At 43.1% G+C, this 18,346-nt stretch overlaps 2 long non-coding RNA genes across 2 annotated transcripts; both read right to left on the bottom strand.

Annotated features, from left to right (window-relative positions):
* Positions 1–6,268: 6,268 nt before the first annotated feature.
* Positions 6,269–12,214, bottom strand: LOC112397366 (uncharacterized). Its single transcript, XR_003002789.1, has 4 exons — positions 12,084–12,214; positions 11,323–11,347; positions 8,850–8,946; positions 6,269–6,338 (listed from the first exon to the last, which is right to left on the bottom strand). It is a non-coding gene; the product is annotated as an uncharacterized LOC112397366 (long non-coding RNA).
* Positions 12,215–13,752: 1,538 nt separating this feature from the next.
* LOC112397365 (uncharacterized) lies at positions 13,753–18,114 on the bottom strand. The gene is made up of 3 exons (XR_003002788.1): positions 17,919–18,114; positions 14,245–14,397; positions 13,753–13,848 (listed from the first exon to the last, which is right to left on the bottom strand). It is a non-coding gene; the product is annotated as an uncharacterized LOC112397365 (long non-coding RNA).
* Between the last annotated feature and the right edge of the window lie 232 nt (positions 18,115–18,346).

Below are 18,346 nucleotides of genomic sequence, written 5' to 3' on the forward strand. Positions count from 1 at the left end.
CCTGATCGGGGAACTAGATCCCACATGCATGCCACAACTAAGAGTCTGTATGCGGCAACTAAGAAGTTCACACGCCCCAATGAAAGATCCTGTGTGCCGCAACTAAGACCTGGCTCAGCCAAAAATAAAAAAACATTTTAAAAAATTAAAAAAATAAAAATAAATTAAAAAGGAATGGGAGAAGGAACAGCAAGTGCAAAGGCCCTGTGGTGGCAGTATGCCTGGTGGGATTGAGGAATAGCAGTGTGACTGGAATGGAATGATCAAGGGGGGAGAGTGGGAGGGGATGAGGTTTGAGTACAAGGGTAGGGGGTAAATTGTGTAGGATCTTGAAGACCACTAAGACTTTGGCTTTTACTCTGATTGAAATGGGGAGCCACTGGGGAGTTCCAAGCAGAAGAGGGACATGGATGGACTTTCATTTTAAGAGTATCACACTGGCTGTTCATGGGAAGATTGGATTAAAAGCAGAAGGTGGGGAGTGGAGGTGAGAGCAGAAGCAGGAATTCAGTTCAGAAGCTACTACAACAGTCCAGGCAACAGATGTGGCGCCTTGGATCAGAATGGTAGCAGTGAAAGGTAGGGAGAAGTGGTATGATTCAATCTTCTTATTATGGAAAAGTTCAAACGTGAACAAAAGTAGAATAATACAATGAACCTCCACGTACCATCCCCCATCTTCAACAATTATCAACCTGTAGACAGTTTTTTAAATGTTTATTCAGGTCTTCTGCCCATTTTTATTTTTATTGGCCGCCCAGCACGCGGGATCTTAGTTCCCCAACCAGGGATTGAACCCATGCCCCCTGCAGTAGAAGCACAGAGTCCTAACCACTGGACCACCAGGGAAGTCCTGACCTACAGAGAATCTTGTTTCAATGATATCTCCATCCACATCTCCCCTCCTGTATTATTTGGAAGTGAATCCCAGACCTCATATCATTTCACTGGCTATATTTTGAGTATAAACAGGTCTTGCTAATGGATAGAGTGTGATGTGAGAGAACAGTTAGAGTCAAGGACCACTCTAAGGTTTTTGGCCTTAGCAACTGGAAGGATGGAATTGTCCTTAACTGAGAAGGGGAAGACTGGGCCAGGGCACAGTGTAGCATGAAGGTCGGGAGCTCAGCTTTGGAAGCAAACTTGAGTGTCTAGTGAGATCCAAGTTGGCTAGGGGGTTGCATATTTGAGTCTGGATTTCAGGGACGAAGTCTGGGGTTGAGATACAAATGACCAGCATAGACATATTTAAAGCCATGAGGCTGGATGAGATCACCAAGGGAGTGAGTATAGAGCAAGACAAGAAAAGGACCAACGACTGGGCCCTGAAGCACTTAATAGTATTAAGTGATTGGGGAGAGGCAAGCATCCGGCAAACAAGACTGAGAAGGAGTAGCCAGGGAGGTGGAAGAAAAATCAGGCATGTGTTTTGATAGCCAAGTGGAAACATTGTTCTAGGAAAGAGAAAGTGATCCACTGGGTCACATATCAGGTGAATCTGCGCTGACTTTGTCCTGAGGGCAGGTGGCAAATCAGAGGAGCGACCAGAGGTGAAATGACCATTCTGGAAAGACTGGTCTGGCTGCTTCTGTGGGGAGGATGGATTGCAGGGGGCAGGGGTAGATATGTAGGGAGAGGTGTCAGGACACTGTACAGTGATCCAGGTGAGAGGGAAGGTGACCCGGACTGAGCTGGAGAAGGGATGGGATTCTAGGTCTACCTTGGGGGAAGGGTGAACAGGAGTTGGTGACTATAGGTATGAGGTGAGGGAAAAGACAGGATGGCTATCAGCTCTCCGGCTTGGGTACCTGGGTAATGGATGGAGGGTACTATTAACAAAGGGAGGAAGATACAAGGAGGAGTGGGAAGTGGGGAGGTCTAGAAGGGTAGCTGCTTAAGCCAGAGAGCTTAAAAAAGTTGTCCACATTGCCTAATGCTTCCGATAAGTTCAGGAATATAGGTCTGAGAGGCACTCAAGAGGCTACTGGTGATCATTGCGGGTGAAATGTAAGGGACAGCTGGGAGAAGAAGCCAGATCTTAGGTGCGGGGTTGAAGAGTAAGTTGGGTGAGGAGGATGGAGACCAGGAGTGTAGATAACACTTACAAGAACTTTGTCGTGAAAGGGAGGAGAGAGACCAGGTGTTAGCTGAGGAAGTGGTGGGGTGGAGGGTGTTTGTTGTCTTAAATATCATTTGGGGGAAAAAAAAACACCCCTCAATCATGACACGTTTCAACTTAAACTTTCCAACTGGCTAACCCCAAACGGAAAGAATCATATTTTTAATTACATAAATTCTGAAAGTCTCCATATTTTCTAAGTTTGGTAGTGCCTGGTCCTTAAACAGTCCTATATTATAACAGTTTAAAGAGCAGTGGCAATTTCGCAAACCAAAGTCAACAATAAAGTGAGATTCCAAACATTTGTCCTATGTTTATAATGACAGATAATGAGCTTCAAGGCAATATAAAAGTTATTCAGGGCTTCCCTGATGGCGCAGTGGTTGAGAGTCCGCCTGCCGACGCAGGGGACACGGGTTCGTGCCCCAGTCCGGGAAGATCCCACATGCCGCGGAGCGGCTAGGCCCGCGAGCCATGGCCCCTGAGCCTGCGCGTCCGGAGCCTGTGCTCCGCAACGGGAGAGGCCACAACAGTGAGAGGTCTGCGTACCACAAAAAAAATTAAATAAATAAATAAACTACTGAAAGAAAAGAACTATCAACTCAGAATACTGATGTAGCCAAGATACCCTTAAAGATTGAAGGCAAAACAAAAATGAAAATAAAACAAAGGCTGATGAAGATGAAAGAAGACAAAAGAGTTAATTATCAGGTAGCTAGATATAAAATGATGGGAAAAGAACTTCTTCAGGCTGAAGTGAAGTGACACAAGAGTTCCTAAAGTTGGAACATCTTCAGGAAGAAAGAAAGAGGCACAGAAGGGGTAGCATCTGGATAAATGAGATAGCTTAGTTTTCTCCTCTTAAATTCTTTTACTATAAGTATGAATTTTGAAGGAAAAAATTATACCACAATCTCAGAAGGTGAAGTTCAATTCATGCTGAGGTATTAATATGACAACTATAACATAAAGAACAAAGGGTAAGGAAATCTATATTGCTCTAAGAATTCTGTAATACATTTTACATTCGTCAAAGCAAAAATTGCACCCAAGGACTTCCCTGGTGGCTCAGTGGTTAAGAATCTGCCTGCTAGTGCAGGGGACACGGGTTCAAGCCCTGGTCCGGGAAGATCCCACATGCCGCAGAGCAACTAAGCCTGTGCGCCACAACTACAGAGCCCGCATCTCCCAACTGCTGAAGTCCACGTCCCTAGAAGCCTGTGCTCTGCAAGGATAGAAGCCACTGTGGTGAGAAGCCTGCGTACTGCAAGGAAGAGTAGCCCCTGCTCTCCACAACTAGAGAAAGCCCAGGCACAGCAATGAAGACTCAGTGCAGCCAAAAATAAATAAGTTAATTAATTAATCTAAAAAATTGCACCCAAATAAGTTAAATAGGGAAGGAAGATGATATTGAAGACTACAGTAATAAGGGAGAAAGGTCAGGACTCAGTCTGGGCTCAGCTTCACTGAAACAAAAGGCAGGAGAGTTTCTCAGTGCTGAGGTGGGGTTGATCTATGGGGTGCTTCCAGAGCATTGAGTTATTCCTGAGTTTGCAATTGTTTTTCTCTGTGATTAGGACATCTCTGTGTGCTATTTTGTACCCATCAAAGTTAGGCTCCTACTCTCCAACAGAGACTGGGAAATATATATGGTAGAATGAACGTAAAAGTCAAATGTAACCACTGTTTCTCAATGTTGGCATTTTATGTGTTTTGTACTTGCTTTCTTTTGTTCATTTGAAGTTTGGAAATGTTTGAAGATACACAAGAATAATGATAAGTGTGGGCTTTACTTCTCAGGAAATCACAAATAATTCATATATAATCTTAATATTTCCCCTTCTCATTGTTGTACCACAACTCATATCAGTTTCCTTCATTTTACTCTTTGTATGATGTACAGTCAAGTTTGCTTGCTACAGTTTCATGATTTTTTAAAACTCTGCACTTGTTTATTATTGCAATTTTTAAAAGTCCATCCCACGGTAAAATCTCTAGGTACAAAGAAACCCCACATGTGTTTTAAAGATAAACTCGTCTTTAGCAAAAAATAATCAGATTTTTTAAAATGAGGATCAGAGGAGACAATAAATAGAAACTAATTGGCCAAAACGGGTACTTTCTAAATCAGAAAACCTTGGCATTTATATATTCTGAAAGTGTTGACTTGAAACAAATAGACTACCCCCAAGCGGCAAGGGAAGGAGAATGCTTTTATAGAGGGGACAAAGAAGTTGGGAGGGCTCTAGTCAAGAGTTCATGGCTTTTCACTGGCTGAGTCTTGCCAGGAAAGAAGAGGAGTCTTTCTTCTTCCTATTGGGCTCTGCTATGGTCACAGGGCAAGACAGCTCCCCCTCTGGTCTCCCAGCTCTATGTAATTGAGGTTTCCCTTTATTAATTTTTTACACCATGGTCAAGCTTTGAAAACAAGCCTTGTCTTCTCTAGGCGTCTTTGATGAATTAAACAATGGACAAAGTAACATACAGTACGTCTGTCTGGGTTATAAAATAAATGTGAGTAGATAAATACCACTCATTTAATCAATGAATAAAATTACATTATTAATTCACAAATTTTTTTTCAGCTTAAAACAATAGCCAATTTTTATAGATTATTTATTTATCTTTTATACAGCAGGTTCCTATTAGCTATCTATTTTATACATATTAGTGTATATATGCCAATCCCAGTCTCCCAGTTCATCCCAGCACCACCACCACCATCCCCCCACCCCCCCTCCCGCTTCCCCCTTGGTGTCCATACGTTTGTTCTCTACATCTGTGTCTCTATTTCTGCCCTACAAACCGGTTCATCAGAGCCATTTTTCTAGATTCCACATATATGCGTTAATATACAATATTTGTTTTTCTCTTTCACAATAGTCATTTATTATCACACAGTTCTGTAAGTCAGAAGTCTGTTCTGGCTAACCTGGGTTCCTTACTCAGGGTCTGGCAGTATGAGGCCAGCTGAGTTCTTTTATTGCTTTAAATGACACCTAGAGGGCCAGGAGAGTGTGGGGAGGATGAAAATCAGGAGAAAATATAAAGTAAGTCAGATTGATTTCAAATTATTACATACAACTGTCTGTCAATCCAACGGTAATTGTTTGTTGTCTACTTTTTGCTGGATATCTTCGTATTTCATATCCAAAATCAAGACCACACACTCAGTTTCTACTAAGTTTGTCTCATTAAAGAATTTTTAAGACCATACCAATCCAAATAAAAATGGTAACATATTCTACTAGAAATGTTTATAAATTATCGTGGGAGAGCAATATAAAGCAATATTTTGTCTTGGGACAAAAGGAACGGTTCCTAGAAGAAGGAACAGCTGATCCAGGCATTGGGTGCGGCGGAGTTTTGCCATGTCACTCAGGGTGAAAGGTCTCCAGGAAGAAGGAAGGCTGAACATTTACCTACGAATTTAAACTGCTGTAATTTTTTTTTTTTTTTTTTTTTACGGTACGTGGCCCTCCCACTGCTGTGGCCTCTCCCGCCGCGGAGCACAGGCTCCGGACGCGCAGGCTCAGCGGCCATGGCTCACGGGCCTAGCCGCATGCGGGATCTTCTCGGACCAGGGCACGAACCCGTGTTCCCTGCATCGGCAGGTGGACTCCCAACCACTGCGCCACCAGGGAAGCCCTAAACTGCTGTAATTTTTAATAATCTTGCGAGGAGCAGATTGTCAGGATATCCTATTTATCAAGAGACAGAAGTGTCTACAAAACTGAGCCGTCACAGGTTCAGATGGGTCCTTGCTTTCTGGTGAGCATTTCAGAAAGTAGAATCTAGGAGGCAGGAAACCTGGATCAGAGCACGGAAGAGACAAATCCTTTCATAGACTTCGACATAGCGCCACCTAGCGGGTAGCTGGGAGATGGCTGGAGCCTTTTATGGTTACCTCATTAATCAAATGTTAAATATGTCTGCAACTGTCACTCAAGAACTAAAGCCTCTCCAGGCTTTTTATATTTGAAGGGAAAAAGCCAAAATATGTGGGAAAAAAAGTTTTATACTTATTCATTTTTGCTGCACCGGGTCTTAGCTGCGGCACGTGGGATCTTCAGTTGAGGCACGAAGGCGTCTTAGTTGCGGCATGCACGCGGGATCTAGTTCCCCCACCAGGGATCAAACCTGGGCCCCCTGAATTGGGAGCATGTAGTCTCACCCATTGGACCATGTAGTCTCACCCATTGGACCACGAGGGAAGTCCCTGTGGGAAAATGTTTAAAAACAACAACAAACTCTCAGATTTCATTGAGGGTTCGGTAGCAAGGATATTTTTTAAACGTACAATTTAGGACCTTTCCATATTTTGAATCTCAAAAACATCGAAAATGAGTCATGATTTTTGATCCACCTACATTTTGAAATTTCACTGTGCAGTAAAACACGATGACAGTAATAACAGATTTCTTCTTTCTAGTTATTCATTGGCAATAAAATGAAAGTGGCTAGTCTATCTCATAGGATGGGAATTAAGCTCGGCCAAATCCCATCTCACCTTCCCTTCTTACTACATGATTCCTTAGTAAATAGGTTGTGTGTCCATCAACCTGGACCCACATATTCTAAATAGTTGAGGTAAAGCCAGTGAGAGTTTAATCAGGTATTAGTGAGGTGCGAATATTAATCAGTAAAGCTGAGGGTTTTAGGTCTTAAGAAAATATTAGTGAAATTAAAATGAGTTTTACCTACCACTGAAGAGAGATTAAGCATGAATTTTTTACTAATATACATACATATGCACATATATACATGTGTATATTAATGAAATATTAATAGTAATATTATTGAATTTAATAATAATATTTAATATTAATGAAATTAAATGTAAAGGTCTGATTTTATCTAAAAGCCAAGAAAAAATTATAATTGTTGGCCATAGGCAATGTTCTTGAGATTTATAAATACTCAAATACAAAATTTCTGAAAATGCAATTCATTTTGGTTCAATGTTGAATAAAAACATTCGTGGTGACCTCTTAGTCATTAGTAAATCATAAATCAAAATACGATCAGATTAAAGAGGTGAGGCCTGTTGTGAATAGGGTGGGAAGAGGATGCTTCAATATAAAAAAGCCCCTTGTAGGTGACTCTCACTCCAGAACTGAGTCACTTTAAGTGACTTTAAGAAGGAGAATCTAGTAGAGGAGAGGTGAGTCTAATCTTACATAATTTCTTTTTTACCTCTCAGTTTTCTACAAAAGGCAAATATGACAGCCAAATTTTGGGGAATGGAGTAATTTTTTTTTTTCGGCCGCACTGCATGGCTCGTGGATCTTAGTTCCCCAGACAGGGATTGAACCTGTGCCCTTGGCAGTGAAAGTGCGGAGTCCTAACCACTGGACAGCCAGGGAAGTCCCTGGAGTAACTTATTAATACAGTAAGTGTTGCCGAGGCCAGCTCAATCCCAGACCTAGTGTGTACACTTAGGGACCCTTGGGCCCTCTGCTCCAGGAGCTGTAGGCAGGACTAGGTTTCAACACCCAGGCTGGAGAGATGATTCTCTTTTTCCTTAATCAGATCCTGGATGGAGTCCTCTACCACATGGTGAATCGAGTTTCCCCCACTGACTGATTCAACCTCTCACCTGCTGCTGGGGATCTGAGCCACAGCCGAGTCAGACCAGCTGGCGGGAGTTGGAGGATCTCTGAGTCTAGACCAGGATATCCAGTAGAATGTAACCCACATATCTAATTATAAATTTTCTAGTAGCCACATTAAATAAAATAAAAGGAAACAAGTCAAAATAATTTTAGTCAGCAAAACGTTATCACTTCAACAGGTATTTACACTGACGACACATTGTTTAAAAGATCTCAATGAGATAGTTGAAATTTGCTTTTTCTTATTCCGTCTTCAGAATCCATTGTGCATTTTTACACTCAGAGCACATCTCAGTTCAAATAAGCCGAATTTCAACCTGTGGTTGGCGGCTACAGTACTGGACATCCCATGTCTAGTCCATTCACTAACTCAAGTCAAAGCTAAATGATGGATTGAGTCTTTCTTTCCTTTCCTTTTTTTTTCTTTAATGTAATGCATCTCTCCATCAATGCACTTAACTTTTTTTAAAAAATCAATTCATTTATTTATTTTTGGCTGTGTTGGGTCTTCGTTGCTGCACGCAGGCTTTCTCTAGTTGCGGAGAGCGGGGGCTACTCTTGGTTGTAGTGCGCGGGCCTCTCATTGCCGTGGCTTCTCTCATTGCGGAGCACGGGCTCTAGGCGCGCAGGCTTCTATAGTTGTGGCATGCTGGCTCAGTAGAGGTGGCTCACAGGATCTAGAGAGCAGGCTCAGTAGTTGTGGCGCATGGGCTTAGTTGCTCCGGGGCATGTGGGACCTTCCCTGACCAGGGTTCCAACCCGCGTCCCCTTCATTGGCAGGTGGATTCTTCACTACTGTGCCACCAGGGAAGTCCCTGGATTGTCTTTCATTCTAACTAGCACTCCAAATATCAGAAGTTCTGGGGCAAAGGTCAGTTATATTTATACTTATATTTACATTTTATGTCATTACCTAGCACAATGGATGGCACATATTAGGAACCTGATGTATCTATACAAGTAAAAAGGATAGAGCCCCAAGCACTAATGGTCATGCAACTCATGGAAACTCTAACAACTTGCTCATTTTTCCACAGACAGTGACTATGGCTAAACATTTTAAAGAAGAAAGTAGATGTCTCATCTGCCTAGGTTATCTTGAAAAGCCTACGTACCTAAAATGCAGATATGTCTGCTGCCTCTGGTGCATCAATTCAACACAGAGGAAGCCCCATTGGAAGCGTTCATTGTGCCCGTTCTGCTTTGTGGTCGCTGAGAAGAATGAGACCAAGACAAATGGTCAGTTGAGGAACCTGGTGAGAGCCCCACCTGAGTAATGTTCTACAGTTTAACCCAAGGATGCTAAAGCTCCAAGGTGAGGCATCTGTCCTAACTACTGCAACCACTGCACCACCAGGGAAGCCCTCTCTAGCTTTTTTTAAAAACTTTTTTTTAACTTTTTATTTTATGGTGGAGTATAGCCGACTAACAATGTTGTGATAGTTTCAGGTGCACAGCAAAGTGGCTCAACCATACATATACATGTATCCATTCTCCCCCAGACGCCCCTTCCATCCAGCCTGCCACGTAACATTGAGCAGATTTCCCTGTGCTATATGGTAGGTCCTTGCTGGTTATCCGTTTTAAATATAGCAGCGTGTGCATGTTGATCCCAAATTCCCTAACTATCCCTCCATCCCACCCTTCTCCCCATAATGGTAAGTTCATTCTCTAAGTCTTCGAGTCTGTTTCTGTTTTGTAAATAAGTTCATTTGTATGAACATAGGGCTCTTGGGCACTTGAAACGTGTCTAGTGTGATGAAGGAACAAATGTTTAATTTGATTTAATTTAATTAATTTAAATATGAACAGGTACATCTGGCTGGTGGCTACCAGACTGGGCAGTGCAGCTCTAGAATCCAAAGAGGGGGAAGATGTGACCACCTGTCCCCTGCTTGCTCCTTGCAGAGTAGTTTACTAGCCTTTCCACCGCTGATCTGACCAGTGACATCTTTCAGTCTAGCAGTTTCATCTTTTTGTTTTGTAGGGAAAAATACTGATGCCTACAGGACTATCAAATTCTATTAAAATACAATCTATTCCACACAAGATTCATGATCCAAAAGGAAACTCAAACCCTACTTTGTCTCATTTTATATTGACTTGAAACAACTCCCTTGACTTGTTAAGGCTTCGGAAGAAACCCAGACCCTATTTCCTCTGGCAGGTTTGACAGGGACGTGAGTGGTGAAGTTCCTATCCCACTGCTGAGTTCCTCTTTCCCCACCTCGCAACGCATAACCTCCCCTTCATCCTCCCAGGAAGGGAGCTCCTGACGCTCGGTCCCTGAAGGAGATCTCTGTCCAGTATTTCATGCCCAGAACACAGAAACTAGGCCTGGCATTAGTGACGGTTCTGATTTTCCACATGACAATGGCACTTGCTACTCCTGGCAACATTTTCTGAAGCAAAATATGAGATCTCAGTTGGTGAAAGTTGGGGTGAATCTCTTCCTGGAGGCTCCCTTCTCAGATTCCTTCAGAACCGGGAGTGACATGTGGGTTCCCCCCGGGGCTCCTGCAAAAGCAAGGAACCCTGCCCCAGCACCATAGCTGAGATGGGGGAAGTTTAATGCTGAGACCGCCTGTAATCTAAAGGTTTGGGGGAAGAAGGGAAGAAGCAGGAATGAAACATCATTGGGGGAAATATCCATTTAATACTAAAGTATCTGAGGGATCAAGGGCTGGGGTTACTGCATCTCAGGTCCAGCAAGCATCCCACACAAAGAGGCTTAGGAACAAGGATTAAAATCATAATTGATGCCAAACTCAAAGGAGAATTTCAGTCTCTCCCAGGCAGCAGATGTGTGGGAGAAAGTGCAGAGGCTCTGGATCAAAGGCTCCAGACTGCCTCACCCAGTTCCCCACCCATGGGCTGTGCGACCCCCCCATAATTCATCCACCTTCTCCAGCCTCTGTTTTCTCTTATGTGAAATAAGGACAATCATGGCTGCTTTTCATTCACCACCAATCAAACTGCCTGAAGACACTAAAAAGGGCTCGACAGAGGTGAGAATTATTAATAGAAGTTGTTATTGACTCAATCACAGTGATTCTGAAACACACTTTTGTCCACTTGGAACCCTATGAACATTTGCCTAGCTGGTGATGGGATTTTCCCCCTGAGCTTATTGAGGTATTCCTGCCATACAAGAACTGCACACATTTTAAGTGTACAATTTGATACATTTTGAAACACATATAATCACATGAAACAGTAGCGATGGGATTTTTCGTTTAGAAGCTGACACTGGCAGTTGTCTTGCTGGAGGCAATCTCGGGAAACACACACACAGACACACACATGCGCACGTGCACACTCAGAATCACACCGCCCAGATCACACGGACAACAGCCCACTGCTGTGCACACAACCTGTCACCACCTAAAGGCAATGAAACTGCTTCTTGAAAGACGGCCTTGGTTCTTTGCCTGGGAAATCAGCTTCTTCCATCACACCCTCAGCCCTTGTTCCCAGCAGGAATTCAGAATCAGGGTGGCTCTCCAGATGAAAGCCAGCAAACAAAGCCCACCTTCCTTATCATCAGCATTTTTTCCCCAAGCAAATGACTGATTCCAGAATACGTACCATTTTCCGTTACCCCTGAGGCCACCTGCAATTACAGAAAAGAAAACACTATGAGTATGAGATTACGCTGTGTGTTGTTGACATGGACCTTTTATCCAATTGGTGACTTTAGAAAAACAGATGGGAAACTGTCCAGTCAAATGTCCCAAAAGATAGTATAGGAGACACTGGTGAAAATGGCACAAGCTTTTCCTGCACCATGAATCTTTCAAGTGCATATTGGCTGCCCCTTGCAAAATTCTTAATCCACTGAGGAAACATCTTTTTTTTTCTTTTTTTTGGCTGTGTCCGGTCTTCGTTGCTGCACCCTGGATCTTTGCTGAGGCATGAGGGATTTTTCACTGTGGCAGGCAGGCTCTTCTAGTTGAGGCGTGCAAGCTCAGTAGTTGTGGCACACAGGCTTAGTTGCCCCACGGCATGAGGGATCTTAGCTCCCTGACCAGGGGACCAGGGATCAAACCTGTGTCCCCTGCTTTGGAAGGCAGATTCTTTACCACTAGACCACAGGGAAGTCCCCTGAGGAAACATTTCTGATGAAGAAAGGTCCCTGCGTGATCTATAAGCTGATGCTGCATTACTGAATGGCTTCTTAAATCAGGGGTCACTGGGGAGAGACTCAACGCTCCCCGACAAGGCAACTATAAATCCCACCTTTAATGCACATGGTCAGATTTTCATAAGTGAATTCAACCGAATTAAAAAAGAAAGAAAGAAACCAAGAAAGCAGCACTTCTATCTCAGATGAAGAAGGGTGAGCTTACCTTGGCATTAAATGGACTCTCTTCCTCTGCCCTGTCCCTGGGCAGCTCCTCCACCAGGCCCTCGGGGAGAGCTGGAAGGACGCAGAGTGACTGTCAGTCATTGGTGATGCTGCTCAGGAATCACTCAGGGAGGTTTGCTTGATGTGGACCCAGGGCCAGAGTCTACGGCAGCGACTGGTTAACAAGCAAGGACTGGGCATTAAGGGCCACCCTCCTTGGTGGATGAAGGAAGGCAAAGGAGAGGAGCAGGAAAGAAATGAGAAGCAGGGTCCAGGCTAATAACAAAGCCATATACTGAGTTCTTATTTGTCGCTGTTCCAGGGTATGAAGCTCACACCATCTGACACCTGCAGAGCTTGTGGTGATAATATTATTGAATACACTAAAATACCCCCCTGATTCTTATATGCTTGGGGCCAGAGGCTGAGGAGTGACCCCAGCACTGACAGATGCCGACCTGCATCGTCTACATGGAGCCTCACACCTCTCAGAAGCTGTGCACTGACCAGGAGCGCCAGGCTCCTAATGTGCGTTCACACTCAGGACTGTGCCCAAGCCGGCTGTTAAATGCACCTAGAGTGCCCTGGGCTCCGTGCCCACTGAGAACACCTCCTGATGGTGGGCAGTGTCTGGGACCCCGTAGATGTACACGGATGCTGCGAAGCTCCTGCCCTGAGATGAACGACCCCGTGGCTGAGTGACAAGTGCAGGTTAGCGGTCTAGGGCACCAGCCACATGCCCGGGCTCCCACGCTGGCTCTTCCACGTAGGAGCTCCTGAGCTTGGGTCAATCGTCTCTGCACCTCAGTTTCTCTCCCAGGGGAGTGGAGATAGTAAACCAATGCCCAGGCACAGCTGTGGGGAGGGCTGAATGAGACAATGTACATAAAGTGCCCAGTGGTGCTAGGACTTTCTTTGAGAAAGGTGACGCTTGTGATTGTGATGTGTTAAGTGGGACATATCTACTGGGGAAACACGTATTTTTAACCGTACGTATTGCCTACACAATCACAATCACATCACACAGACCCACACACAGACAACCCTAAAGCCCCATGGGCACTGACCCACACCACCTCAAGGGAACACAGCTCCTCCCAGGGGCTGCAGACCATGGCCATAGTTCTCTACCTGGAAACTCGGTCCTTACCCCATACCCGTAATCCTCATCCCAGGAAGCTGGAAATAGGGTGACTTTCTAGACTAAAACCAGCAAGAAAGCCCCACCTCCCTTTCCTTCTAGATTTTTCCTCAGCAAGTGAGTGATTCTAAAATATGTACCCTTGGGCTTCCCTGGTGGCACAGTGATTAAGAATCTGCCTGCCAATGCAGGGGACACGGGTTCGAGCCCTGGTCCGGGAAGATCCCACATGCCGCAGAGCAACTAAACCCATGTGCCACAACTACTGAGCCTGCGCTCTAGAGCACGTGAGCCAGAATTACTGAGCCCACGTCCCACAACTACTGAAGCCCATTTGCCTAGAGCCTGTGCTCCGCAACAAGAGAAGCCACCGCAATGAGAAGCCCGCACACAGCAACAAAGAGTAGCCCCTGCTTGCTCCAACTAAAGAAAGCCCACGTGCAGCAACAAAGACCCAACACAGCCAAAAGTTAATTAATTAATTAATTAAAAAACAACAACAAAAAAAAACACGTACCCTTTTCACTGGTTCTTGAGGCCAACTGCAAATACAGAAAAGACGACGCTATGAGGGTCAGATCATGCTGTATACTGCCTGCATAGTTCTTTTGTTCTCTTGGTGAGTCTAGAAAACCAAATGGGAAACAGCAGTTGACTCAAGGGAAACCAAAGCAAAACAGACCAAACCTCCTCACGCCAAAAGGCACCGGCTTTTCCTGGAGAACATGTCACTAAAGTCCATTTTAGTTGGCAATTACATAATTCTTGTCCAAGGGGGAGAAATTGCTGCTGGTGGAAATGCTTGCTACCACAGTTCTGTAATTGACGCTACCATCTTTGAATGCCCTCCTGAATCATGTGTCAGTTGGTAAAAGACTCCTAAGTGACACTCTCCCCAGCATGGAAACTGTATATACCATCTATAATCTTCATTGTCAGATTTTAATACATGAATTCAATTGAACGTGAAATAAATGAACAAAGCAATGTAATGATCTCAGACAAAATCAAGCAACCCTACCTTGGTGTTAGATAGGGTTTCTTCCTCTGCTCTGTCGTGAGGGAGCTCCTCCAATAGGCCCTCAGGGAGGTTTGGCTGACTTGGGCAAGGAGACAGGCTGCATGGATGTGGTTGGTAAACAAGCATGGACAGAGCTGCCGCAGGGCCACCTGCCTGGTGGACAAAGGAAGGCAAAGGAGAGGAGCAGAGAAGATGGGAAAGACACAGCCCTTGGCTTTTCAGCAGAAGGAAACCTGTATCACTGTGAAATATTCAATTTACAAAACTATATGCTATCATTCATGACAGCGTCCCATCACTCATCCTGCCCATTTTGAAGTCCAGTTAAATTACTGCTACATTTTTAACATCTTCCAAAAACCATTTCAGCCTCCATGGATCACATATGCTATTACCACATTTATCATCTGTTGTATAGAATTTTGCAAGTGATGAAAAGCAAACATTTATTGGGGGACTGGATTTAATTCCAAACAAAATATTCTATTACATTCATTCACTAACATTTTGTCATAAATACAATCAGTTATAGAAGTTTTGAAAATACTGATATCCTACTATTTAAAAATGACCACAAATAATAGATGATATTTTTGCTTCCACTCTTCCTGTTCTGTACCATTTATGTGTATTCATTGGTTAGTGGCTGTCCATACTCATACTAGTCAGACAACTGTGGGAGAGTTTACTAATGAGTTCATCCTCCAACACAACCCCCACAGCAGGCAGCCATACCAGCATTCCTAGATCAGCTTGTGGGAGCTACAATGGGCAATAAGAACCTTGCACTCTAAATGCTGAGGATCTGCGTTCTGATTGTGGATTACTGCTTTCTTTAATGGAGGTGCAGACATAAAGGCAGGCCACTATTGTTTCAAACCCCACCAGCTGAGTGGCTTCCAGGGTATTTAAAGGGAAAGCATCTTTTTTTTTTTTTTTCCTTTCATTTTTTCCTTTCCCTTTTTGGGGAAGCCAGATATTTAAAGATTAGGATATTCAAAAGTAATCGTATGTATGGGAGAATTTAGAAAGTGACTGCACATTCCCAGAGAAAGACACAGCCTCAGAAAAGACCTGAGAAAACCTTAAGCTTATACCACAGAGTGATTCCAGCACAGAAACAACCTATAACAATTAAAACACACACACACAAAACAGCCAACACTGCAGAAGAGAAAGAATCAGATTTCCATAGATACCATATTATAAGATTCAAATGTCCAGTATTCAACAAAAAAAGTACAAGGCATAAAAAGAAACAAAGCGTTTTTGGTTTTTTTTGTTTTTGCAGTACGCGGGCCTCTCACTGTTGCGGCCTCTCCCGCAACGGAGCGGTCCGCAAGGGAGCGGTCCGCAACGGAGCACAGGCTCTGGACGCGCAGGCTCAGCGGCCAGGGCTCACGGGCCTAGCCGCTCCGCGGCATGTGGGTCTTCCCGGACCGGGGCACGAACCTGTGTCCCTGCATCGGCAGGCGGACTCTCAACCACTGCGCCACCAGGGAAGCCCAACAAGAAAGTATTTGTCTAAAAAAAACCCGACAAAAACCATCCTCAAGGAATACAATATGGCAGATTTACTACACACTATCTTGAGATATTCAAAAAGCTGAACGGAGGCATGGGCAAAGTCAGGAAATTGATTATGCAATTAAACTAGATATCACAACAAAAAATATAGTAGGAAAATCCCCAAATACTTGTAGATTGAACAATACACTTCTAAATAAAACATGGGTCAAAAAAAGTCTCAAGGGGCTTCCCTGGTGGTGCAGTGGTTGAGAATCTGCCTGCCAATGCAGGGGACACGGGTTCGAGCCCTGGTCTGGGAGGATCCCACATGCCGCGGAGCAACTGGGACCGTAAGCCACAAACTACTGAGCCTGTGCGTCTGGAGCCTGCGCTCTGCAACAGGAGAGGCCGCAACACTGAGAGGCCCGCGCACCGCCGTGAAGAGTGGCCCTCGCTCGCCGCAACTAGAGAAAGCCCTCGCACAGAAATGAAGACCCGACACACCCAAAAAAAAAGTCTCAAGAGAAAATTGTAAAATATTTTGAACCAAATGAAATGCAAAATACAGTTTGTCAAAATGTATGGAAACACTGCCCTAAGAGGGAAATTTATAGAATTAAATGCAACATAATGGAAAATAAGATATAAAATTAATCATTAAGCTTCCATCTTAGAAAGCTAGACAAAGAAATATAATATAAAGTGAGCAAAGAAATAATAAAAAACCTTGCAAAAATCACTGAAATTGAAAACAAAAAATCAAATCAATGAAACCAAAGCTGGCTCTTTGCAAAGAACAATAAAATTCATGAACCTCTAGCTGGGCTAGCCATAAAATTTTTAAAAAAAGAAAAAAGAAGACACAAATATGAGAAATGAAAGAGGGAGTGATCATTACTGAGCCTACGGACATTTAAAGGTTAACAAAGGAATATTTTGAACAACTCTATGCCCACAAATTTGGCAGCTTAAATGAACTGAACTAATTCCTTGAAAGACATAAACTACCAAAACCCACACAAGGAGAAATAGATAATCTGAATAGACCTATTTCTACTAAAGAAATTAAATCAATAATGAGTTATCTCCCCAAAATAAGAAAACACCAGGCCCCGATGATTTCACTGGTGAATTCTACCAAATTCTTACAAAGCAAACCATGCTTTTACTATATGTTCCAGAAATCACACTCTTATGTATTAATCCAATTAAGCTGAAAAATTATGTGCACACAAAAACCTGCATGGGACATTTCATGGAAGCTTTATTCATGATTGCTAAAACAAGATACCTTCAATGGGTGGATAGGTTTTTTATTTTAAATAATTTTGATACAACCACGCAATGAGTTATTATTCAATAATTTTAAAAAGAGAAGAAGAGCTATCAAGCCGTGGAAAAACATGGAAGAAACTTAAATGTATATTACAAAATGAAGGAAGTCAGTCTGAAAAATCTACATGCTCTGTGATTCCGACTATTCTGGAAAAGGCAAAAATATAGAGACAGTATTGGAAAGGGGAGAGGGATTAATAGCTGAAACACAGGGACAGTGAAACTATTCTGTATGACACTGTAGTGGTGAATAAAGACATTATGCATTTGTCAAAAACTATAGAAACATATAACACAAAGAGTAAACCTTAATGTAAACTATGGACTTCAGTTAATAATTATATAGCAATACTGGTTCATTAATAGTAACAGATACACCACACTAATGTAAGATGTTGATAATAGGAGAAACTAGGGTGGGGGATGGGAGTATATGAGAACTTTCTCTATTATCTGCTCATTTTCTATGTTAATCTAAAACTGTCCTAAATACTAAAATCTATTAATTAAAAAAATAATCTGAAAAAAAAAATCTGGCTGCACTGTTTCATGGAAAGACCTACTTCTGCTAATGTTCAGCAATCAGCTAATACCCAAACATTAGCTAAGAACTTGTTTACTATTAAATGTAAACCAAACCTGAGTTGTAAATGCATCTTTACTTCTCTGGTCATAGCACAAATTACTGACTTAGTATATCTAAATTTTCACACATGGGAAAAAAAAAAGAATATGGCTTAGCATTTCTATACTTTTCTTTACATATAGTACACCGAATAAACTTCAATCATTATTCTTCAATCTACTTAATGACTTAATTTCCAAAGTACCTTCAATTGACTCATTTGTAGGGTGCACTTTGGGGTATGGCAGGATGCCCATTTTTCTGACCCACTTCTGGGGGTGAAGTGCATATCTTCTTGAATGAGGATCAAATTTTCTTTTTGTATCCATCAGGCCAGATTCTGGGAAATGCATTCACAACAAAGAGAGCGGCTGACATGTTGCTAGCAGAAGAGCACAGGAAAATTAGTGATAACTTACTCACAGTTCAAACTTTTGATCCCATTATTCACCAGCTGCTTAGCAGAGCCTCCTGAATCAAAGTTGGGCTTTAGGAAGATCTTGCAGTTTGCCGTGCACTTAGACAGACTGCATGGGCAAATACGTTTATTTAGATGGGGCAACATAGGAAGGCAACACAGTATGGACTGAGAGCATGGGTGCTGGTGCCTGATCACCTGGGTTCAAATCCCAC

This window comes from Neophocaena asiaeorientalis, unplaced genomic scaffold (genome assembly GCF_003031525.2).
Source record: "Neophocaena asiaeorientalis asiaeorientalis breed wild unplaced genomic scaffold, Neophocaena_asiaeorientalis_V1.1 scaffold648, whole genome shotgun sequence".
NCBI classification, from domain to species: domain Eukaryota; kingdom Metazoa; phylum Chordata; class Mammalia; order Artiodactyla; family Phocoenidae; genus Neophocaena; species Neophocaena asiaeorientalis.